Below are 11,344 nucleotides of genomic sequence, written 5' to 3'. Positions count from 1 at the left end.
CTTTGATGAGTTGCAGTGTTTCTGGAAAATATAGAACTAAAATCCACATGAAGAAACTGACTTGATGCTATTTATGGAGAATCAGGACACGTGGTCCTGCAGTATTTTGAAGCAGGAAAGAGGTGAAGGACGCTAGGTTTGATTTCATGTCGAGTAAGACATGCCTAAGCATCAAGGAAGGCACAAAAGCTTGAGGAAGGAGATTAGGTACGTCTCTCTCTCTAATCTATGGTTGTAGTATTGTAGGTTAGAGCAGTAGGGTTCTTAGGTAGTTTTGTATGGTAATGGTAGCTGAGGACCAACTACGCATGTACGTTGTTGTTTTACAGTAGCGCTGTACAAAGCTCCAGGCGAACATAAATGTCAAAACAGTGATTGCTCCATAAATGTCATCTTTATTGGATTTCTACCCACACATAGGTGTGAGAGAGTGAGAAAGAAAGACAGAGTCTCTCTATGTGTGTAGTGTATGTATTCCACGATAGATGTCTTAGTATATATATATATATATATATATATATATATATATATATATATATATATATATATATATATATATATATATATATATATATATATATATATTTTTCCTTTTCTTATTCGGCGATTTCAAAACAGTAAGCAAAATAATCTAAAACAACCCTCCCTGTAAGCCTAAATTAACAATTTAATTTCAGAAGGTTCACTTTATTATTATATTAGTCATTAAAAATAAAATAAAAGAATACCTAAATAATTTTCTGAGATTTATTTTAGTGTATAAATTTATTATTATTATTATTATTGTTATTAATGAAGTGGATTAATTTTAGGAATTTAAATAATTTTTTAAAAAATTCTAGAGCTTATTTTAGTGTATAAGAAAATCAAGAACTAATGGATACAAGTTTAGGAATTGAATTGATTATTATTTTATTTACAATTGAACTTAAAGATAAATGATAGACAGACTTTAGAGGGAGAAAATATTTTCTTGTTATTATTCTTTTTAAAATAATTTTATCAATTTTTGTTATCCGTTTTTCCATAAGTATTGTATTTTACTTTAGTTTTAATATTGCACCTTTAGTTTCTATAAAAATTATAAAAAGTTTAACGCAGGTGTCTCATGTTATTATTTTTTATTTTATTCCCTATACTTTTAGGAAACATTAGATGTGTTTTTCCTATCATTGTTAGCTATATATAACCAGTTGACAAAGACACGAATGAAGATTTTTATTTATTTTTTAAATAAAAGCAAAAGTAAGAGATAATATTAAAAGGACAAAAGCTTTCCAACATAAATATTAAAAATAATTTAAGCCTTATTATCACTTTTTACTTAAGTAAATCATATAGTTTTTTATTATTTAAACTATAAATATGAAATAAATGTTTTTGTGTAATTATATATATATATATATATATATTAATATTTCTGTATAATTATATTACTTTCTTTTTATTATACAAATTTGAATAGTAACTTTTTACAAATTGAAACACAGGATGAAAATAGTTACTTTTTATACATAAAATATTTTGTTTAATGCAAAAAGAAGTATAGCTCAAATCCCTTTTTACGTGAACCCACCTTTGCTAAGTGAGTTTGCCTGAAAATATATAAAAAAACAGTGATGGTTGAGTGATTAGATGATTGGCAAAATAATAATAGAAATACAATTTTCCTCTTGCATCACTATACAAATTAGAATAATTGAATATAAAGAATTACACATACTATATAAAGTTAATAATTTTAAATAAAAATTTGAAATAAAAATAATTTCAATTTTGGGAGATAGGTTACAGTTACTTTTAAAAAATATATTTTAAATTTGGGAGATTAAATTTATTTTGAATTTGAGAAATAAAATATATTTTAAATTTTAAAGATAAAACCTTTTGAAGGATACTTTTTTTTTTTTTTTTATAAATTGGAGAGATTAAAAGAATAGTTTGGTTTTCTATGTATCTTTATTCAAAATATTAAGAATATAACTTGAAAATAATATAGATTAGTTTTATTAACGAATTAATTGTTAACTATATTACGAATTAATTATTACGTAAATTTTACTGGTTTGTGTTAAGTTTTTTTTTTCTTCTATTAAGCATAAGAGACATGAAAAAGAGAAAGTATTTTTTTCCTAGAGCCGAAGAGTCATCCCAACACAATTGAATTATCCATTTTGAACTATACACACATACACCCTAAGCCCGAATAATGTAAAAAACCTAATGAGCAAGATAAAATAGTATGTATGTTGTCAATGCAAAAAGGGTACTATTTTTGAAGGAAAAAAGAAGAAGAAGAAGAGAGGTCACGTTGTTGTCAAGCAAGTGCAGGAAAGAAGGGAATGAATTGTAAAATAAAAATATACTAATGCAGTCCAAAAGAACGAGTGAAAAAGTTGATACACATAAAAAATGGGAAGAACAAAATATGTTCATAAAAATAGATTCACGCAGTAAAAAAGGATTGGGTGAAAAAACATTTATACAACTAAAAGAGAGATTGAATGTTGCTGACATGTACATATCATTAAATTTCCTTTATTGAGTTTTGTTTATCATAACAAATCAATTTTTCTTGACAGCCTAGAAAGCACATATGTATAGTCTGGAATCAATTTATAAAAATTCATCTTGAAAATGTGAATCTATTGCTCAAGTAAAAAATTATGAAAATTGCAAGGAAAAATCGAAAAAGATTAACTATCTAATAAAAACTCTTGCAAAATTTACATTAGGTAGGGCTAATCTTGATGTTGTCTTGAACTCACAAATAAGTATTTTGAATACAAAAGTATACAATTCAAAATAATAAAAGATGATTCAATTTTATTTAACACTAGTAAACCATCCTATGTAACTTGTTTCTGATGTTTAGAAATTGGACATGTGATAAAGATCTTAAGGTAACCTTTGAGGTAAATTATTGTTTGATTTCTTGTTCTAGTATTCATTGGAAAAATAATCCAAAACTTTTATTCTATTGCATGTTTGATTTCAAAGGAAGAAGACATGTCTTTGGTACAAAAGACTTGCACACATTCGTATGTCACATCTAAACAAATTGATTTCAAAAAATCTTATGGTTGGATTACCTAAAATTATATTTGAAAAGGATAAGTTGTGTGATGCAGGTCAAAAGGCAAACAAGCGAAAACATCATTCAAATAAAAATTGCACATCTCTACTAGTAAACCTTTAAAAGTAATTTATATGAATTTGTTTGATATCTGGGATTAGGAGTCTTGATGGCAATTATTATACTTTAGCATTGATAGATAATTTCTCTAGATTTACATGGACATTCTTCATTACATCTAAGAGTGATGCTTTTAAAGCCTTTAGAAAATTTGCCATTGTTATTCAAAATGAAAAAAAAAATTGAAAATAAAATCCTTGAGAAGTGATCATGGTGGTGCATTTCAAAATGAATATTTTGAAAATTTTTGTGTAGAATTTGGGATATCACATAATTTTTCTACACTTGGAACACATTAGCAAACGAATGTTATAGAAAGAAAAAATAGATCTTTTGAAGAACTCACAAAAACTATGATAATGAAACCTTTTTACCAAAGTTTATCCAAACTGATGCAGTGAGCACAACTTATTATGTCCTTAACAATGTTCTAATCATACCTTTTTTAAAATTAACACCATATGAATTTTTCAAAGGAAGAAAACCAAATATCTCACACCTAAGAGTTTTTAGGTGTAAGTGTTTTGTTTTAAATAATGGTAAGTTTAACATTGACAAATTTGACTTAAAAGTTGATGAAATTATCTTCTTCAGACATTCTTTAACAAGCAAGACATGTAGATTATATAATAAAAGAACTCTAACAATAAAAGAATCAATTCATGTTGTTTTTTATGAGTGTTGTGAACATAAAGATAAACTGCTTGAATCTAGAAAGAGCGTAAAACTGGTTGAAATAGGCGTTGATTTGATAATAGAGCCCCACAAAGTTCAAATGGAAAAGCCAAATGTTGACACAATTTCACATCATACAACTAATCTTCCTATAGACTAAACAATTCCCAAATATTTATCTTCGAATTTATTTCCATCGGTAAATTATAATTTTTATTACAGATAAATATTTCTGTTAGTAAATTTGTCAGGAAAATGGGTGCCAATTTTCCCACCTAATCTGACAAAATTTTAATTATATATAGATGGGTGAGAAGTAGAAGAGAAGAAGGAGAAGAAGGAGGGAGAGGAGTAGGAGAAGGAAGAAGGAGTGGCAATAGTAGTAGGCAACAATGACAACAAATCGCGACAATAGTGGCGACAACAATGGTGACAATGGTAGCAACAATGACACCGATAACAACAATAGTGTTGGCAACGATTAATAGAGGAGGAACTAGAGGTGGTTGTGATGATGGAGGTAAGAGGGACGCAGCGACAAAAGCGGTGATGACAAGGATCGAAACGGTGACGACGGTGATGAAAAAGGAGAAAGGGAGGAGAAGAGGAGGAAGATGAAGAACCATATCATAAAATTTACAGACAAATTAATCCATTGGTAATTATCGACAAATGTTTATCAATTACCAACGAATTTTTCTAATTCATCGGTAAAATTTACCACGGATTTTGACGTTGATTAATCTTTCTATAATTTTGATTTACTAATGGATTTTGGCCATTACCGACAAATTTTGGCCGTTGGTAAATCCATTTTTTTTTTGTAGTGTTTGAGGTGTTTCCAAAAGAAGACAACTAAGTCAATTTTGCATGAATGTTGCTTTTGTGTCTCAAATGGAGCCAAAATTCATGAAAGATATTTGGCAATGCATGGAGAATTAAATCAATTTAAAAGGAATGATGTGTCAAATTAGTTCACAAAATCTAAGCACAAGTTATTAGAATGAAGTGGGTGCTTAGAAGTAAGCTGGATGATGCTAGAGCCATTGTCAAAATTAAAGTTAGGCTTGTTGCTAAGGGTTATAAAGGAGAAGGGATAAACTATGGTGATATCTATGCACCAGAGAGGCTATCAAAATTATGCAAGGTATTGCATCTTTAAAGGATTTTAAGCTTTTTAAATAATTAGAAACAAAAATTAGACCAATTAAAATCAAATTACTAAAAATTCAGAATAATGGTCCAATGAAGCCCAATTAAGGAAAATGCAGTACCAAAAAACAATTAAGCATTAATCACATCAAGATGGACACAAAAAGATAATGGAATAAGAGAAAATAATGATTCATCACCTATTTCGAAGAGACAGTGTTCTACTTGGAGTTAGAGAGAAGATATTATAATTTTCTTTTCTTTAATAAAATTACATTATTTTCTTTTTTTCTTCTTTCCATCTTTTATTCTAATTTTGATTCTTTATATTGTTACTCTGGTGTCTAACCAAGGTATCAAAGTCATATTTATAATCATACTTCACTACTGGTGTTACTATAATGGATGATCATGTTGTTGTAAAATTTGTGTATGTTTTTAATTGAAGTTAGTTTGATCTTTCACATTATTAAAGAATTATTCTTGGTACTAATTATAAAATGTGGTAGGGTGGAAGTGCATGTCTAAGAGAAAAGTTGGTATTTAAGTATCTCTATTGGTGACCCATAGGGATGACATTGGTTTAAAGAACTGCAACCTGACTCCAACAAAAAAATCTAGCAATTATCCATCTTGTTACATGTTGGGTACTTGTTTAAAAAATACTTGCGAGTATTCTTGGATACTCATGAATATTTAGAAAAAAGATGTTTTATAAATTTTGAAATAAAATTACAAAAATATATAAAATAAAATATAAATTAAATTTTAATTTTAAAAAAATTTAACTTAATAAAATATAAATTAAATTTTAATTTTAATTTTTTGCAGGTAACAAATATAGATAGTATGATGTTAAAATACTATTTACGATCTGTTTATAAATGAGTATTAAAATATTCGCTATTCATGAATAATAAATATTCACGGATACTAATTATCTATCACAAATTTTATTCACAAATACCCATAAATACATGTATTTTTGTCATCCTTATAACCTATTTTTGTTTCTTGAGAACATAATACCTGTTCATAATTATTCTAGGAGACTATCAATTAATATTAAAAAAAGAAAACATAAATCAATTTTAAATTTATGATAAAAAAATATGAAATAAAAAAAAATTCAATGAAAATAATTTTTCCTTGTTAAAGTTCCGGATAGAATAAAAGTAATAATAATTTTAGCGATGTAATAATTAAGTACATCTGAACATTATTAATTAAATATTGAAAGAAATTAATGCAAAATGATATAAAGCTCATTTTTACTAGTAATCATTAAGAATCTAATGCATGAATACTCAATGTTTAATCCTAATTTCTAATAGGATTATACATTCAGCCCCTCGTTACACCAACTTATTAAAAAAGATAAATTTTAAAATATGTTTTCTATATATTTATATAGATACACATATGCACAATTCCGTACACGTGTTTGAATTAAGATGTAACTGTAAATAGGTAAGAAAATATATTTTTCTCTTATGTAATATTTTTAGCCATGTTCTCTTACACAGACCAACACCCATGAAGGCAGTGAGCAGGTCAAATACTTAAAAAAAAAAAACAATTGTCATAAAATATTAACTTTTTATAAGTAACTTCTAACAAACTGCATCATCATTTATTGTCGGGAGGGACAAATAAAATTTAGAGTTTAATTTTTCTTTTATGTATTATGTATTAGATGTTTTTGTTTTTTCATTATAATATTGTTCATATATGGTATTTTTAAATAAATGTCAAAATAAAAGTGAGAAAATATAATAAATTCACTAAAAAAATCAATTTAGACAACGACATAAAATTGTGATCTAAATTATAAGAATCATGATCTAAAGATTAGACCACAGTTTTGTAGGTATGGTATAGATGAGTGTAGTTATAGGTAATAAATAGACAATGGTTTTTAGTACGACAATACTTTTAAACTGTTGCTTAAAATCTTCACAATAGTTTAAAACAACAGTTATATAATCATGGACTTTCATAATATTTATACAACATTTATAAAAATGTATATTGTTTATTATATATTTAGGCCAAATTTATTTAATAGTTGTTTAATTTTGTGTGGTTTAAATTACAAAATGTTTAGTGACTTCTCCTGATTTTCTCCTCTATTTTCTAATTCTAATATTTGATAATATGATAATAAAACATCTTACACATTTTTAAAGTAATAATAGAGATTTGTACCTGTCATAGGTAAAGTTTAAATATTTTATATCCTTTTTATCATCATTGTATGTATTCTTTAAAACTTGTAGTATTTTTCTCTACAATTTATTGTAGATTATTTTTTTTCAGCCACATATCTAGAATACATGTATTCATATTTGAATATAATAAATCATTCATATAACACAAGAATAAATAAATAAAAAAAATTGTTAGAAAAATATTTCTGGTTATCACCAATTTTGGTGTGAGCAGATCTGAAAATTTCTAGTGTGGACGGTGGAGATGCTGTTGTCTAGTTAGACATGTTGGATCTTGCTCTTTAAGCATTTGTTGATTAACTGGTTATTTTTAAATTTCTTGTCCTGTTGAACAATCCTTTTGGCAAACTGTTTCATGTTTAAGTTTTGTTTTTGACATTGTTTTGTGCCTTAATATTTATTTTCCAGTATAATTTGGGATAACTGGAATAACACACCATCTTATACTTTATGTCGTGTGCTCTACTTTATATTATGATTATTTGATGTTTTGTTTATTAGAATTCATCTATTAAATGAGATGTCACATAATAAAAATAATTTCTCCTTGTTAAAGCTCAAGATAAAAAAATATAAATTTAGTGATGTAATAATGAAGGACATGTGAGCATCATTAATCAAATATTGAAAGAAGTTTTTTTTTTATCAGCAAGTATATATATATATATATATATATACATATATATATATATATATATATATATATATATATATATGTATATATATATATATATATACATATATATATATATATATGTATATATGTATATATTTTGGAACACTAGAGGTGTTCCAACCCGTATACAAATATATAAAGTTTTCATAATATAGTATACCTACAATAGCAAAATGATTCGTGTGTTTATAAGTCAAAAAATTCTAATTTATATTCATCCATCAAGACAGTCCAATTGTAAATACAAACACTATATATAGCAAGGTTGAGTCTAATTGTAATATGTCCGATGTAATGTAGCATGTCTTGACAGCAATCTCCCACAAAATAGTCTGCCTAATTATGCTTTGCATTGTGTTCTATCAACGGGTGTCTGCAAATACATTTTAGTTCTCACAGGTGTCTATGTATGCATTGGTCTATCAACATTCCTCTTTAGATAATGTCCACCACAACCAATTACCAATGTCTTTAATTTGTATTTTCTTATATGCTCATCGCACTACTCAACCATCAGTTTTACATCGAAAGGAAACACAAAATTATAGCCAAAAAGTAGTAGTGAGCAAAAGTTTTGACATTGATAGGTAGAGTGGAAACATAGAACCATGCATATATTATACCTAAGAATCTAATAATACTTTTCATGCCTACAGTCGCGATAATCCCATGCTACCTTATAGATTTTAGGCATGATAAAGGATTAAGACACCAATTAGAGTAAGAAAATTGTGCTTTTGTAAATTTAGTAGTTATCCATCCCCATGTTTTCAATTGTGCAACAGTGAACATTTCTATAAAGTCGACAGTTCCACCACTAAAAATAATGTTATTTCTTTGTTTTTAGATAACCTAAATTACTGCCATCTACATACATTTTCATGCATTATTTTGTTTATCATCTAGACCAAAAATTTAAAAATGATTAAAGTGTTGTTTGGCATGAAATGATTGACATTGCTAACACCCACCCATTTGTTGCACATGTTCCACACCCCATGGCCACTTCAAAAGTAAAAAATAAATAATTGTTGGATTCATCAACTAACCTACACATATTGCATAAACTATCTGTTATATTTATTCCCCTTCTACCCAAATTAACTTTTGTAGCAGCTTTGTTCAAAAAAGCTTTCCAGGCAAAATGTTGAGCAGAAGGAAGGGCCTTGACTTTCCAAAATTTATCAAACTCTACTGTTTCTTCGAAAATAGTGACGTCTAACAATTTTCTATAGGCCGAACTAACAGTAAAGGTTTGTGAATCCTCGTCTACCCATACCCAACAATCATCATTCTCCCTTTTGAGAGTTTTAGTTCCAAAATTATTGCTTCAAGATGGTTAGCTGGTTTACCTCCCACTCAAACTACTATCTCCTCCACTCCAGATTCCACTCCCAAGTGTTATTTTACCAATTGTCCATCTCTCCAAGTGTAGCTTGTTTATTTATTGAATTAGCGTATAACTTGAATAAGTTTCGCATAGTAACTCATGTCCCAACCACCTATCAGTCCAAAATCTAATAATTTTACCATTTTCTATCTTCCATTGAAGTTAATGCAAAATGATATGTATAGCTAATTTTCACCAGTAATTATTAAGATCTAATGCATGAATACTCAATGTTTACTTCTAAAAAAATTATCTTCTTACAAACAAAATTTTGACAAATTAACAAAGTTTATAAAAGTAGAATTAAAGTTGATTAATATTTTAATTTTAATTAAAATAAAAAATAAAATAATACTTTTTTACCTAAATAAGAAAGTTTGTCAAAACTTTGTTAAAAATACTTTGTTAACATATCATAGCTCTAATCCTAATTTCTAATAGGATTATACATTCAGCCCCTCACTACACCAACTTATTGAAAAAATAAATTTTAACATATGTTTTCTGTATATTTATATAGATACACATATGCACAATTTCGTACACATTTGAATTATGATGTAATTGTAAATAGGTATGAAGTGTATATATTTGTTCTCTCATGTGTCTTAATAATATTTTTAGCCATTTTCTCTTGCATGAGACCAACACCCATGAAGGCACTGAGCAGGGTCAAATACTTAAAACAAATTGTCATAAAATATTAACTTTTTATAAGTCACTTCTAACCGACTGCATCATTTATTGCCGGAGGGAGAAATAAAATTTAGAGTTTAATTTTTCTTTCATGTATTAGATATGTTTTTTGTTTTTTCCTTATAATATTTTCCATATATAGTATTTTTTAAATAAATGTCAAAATAAAAGTGAAAAAAATATAATAAACTTCTCCTACTTTTCTCCTCTATTTTCTAATTCTAATATTTTATAATAAGATAATGAAACATCTTACACAGTTTTAAAATAATAATAATAGAGATTTGTACCTGTCATAGGTAGAAGTTTAAATATTTTATATCCTTTTTATCATCATTGTATGTATTCTTTAAAATTTATAGTACTTTTTCTCTACAATTTATTGTAGATTTTTTTTTCAGTCATATATCTAGAATAAATGTATTCATATTTGAATATAATAGATCTGTCATGTAACACAAGAATAAATAAAGAAAAATCGTTAGAAAAATACTTGATTGAAACCTTACATTGGGAAGGAATATTTTTTTTTCAAATATTTATTTTAAGAGACTTTGTCTTTCATGGTATACAACCTTAGCATCTATCAGTGTCTAACGTACGACTTAGTGTCCTTGTAAACTTAAAGTGGACAATTTCTACACAAATATTTAGCTTAATTAGATGGAACAAAATCATCTATTGGTGACGATCAATTTTAAACAAAGCTATACAAATTATTTTTCATCTATCTATCTATGCAACACCATATTCCAAGATCCAAAATAGACCCACTGAAGTATTTAAAACAAAAATTCTGCTGAACTGATATACAATTTGACATATAAAAGAAACATATGTCATCACATTCATAGGTCTGTGACTTTTTATGGTTAAAACAAGGGTGAATATGTTGGGAAAGAGAAATTCAGATAAACTACTTATGACATTTTGTTTTTCTTTTGTTTAAAATTATGATTTCGTTTCACTCAGAATCATCATTACTATTCTTTCTCTTTTGGTTGATGTAATAGTTCGTTCTGTGATGATACTTTATAGGATTTTGTTCATGAATCATGCCCCAGCACTAGTGACGCTGAATCTATAAAACCAACCCTACTGGTATGACCCCACTCATCTCTTTTTTCAACTCAACATGCTATAGCTAATTCATGTGCACTACCCGTTAGAGACAGTGATGAACAAATTTGGGTATGCAGAAGCAAGAATAAACCCCATTGGACAAGTGGCATGCAAAGTAATAGCTTTCTACAATTTCTAAGCATCGCTGGAGGTGACAGCCATCTTTTTAAGCAAAGTTAGGGTTACTTCGCAAGCATCTCTAAAAG

Source organism: Vigna unguiculata, chromosome 10 (assembly GCF_037176805.1).
Source record: "Vigna unguiculata cultivar grain cowpea cultivar isolate G323 ecotype 2 chromosome 10, ASM3717680v1, whole genome shotgun sequence".
Lineage (NCBI taxonomy): Eukaryota > Viridiplantae > Streptophyta > Magnoliopsida > Fabales > Fabaceae > Vigna > Vigna unguiculata.
This window is presented reverse-complemented; position numbering follows the sequence as displayed.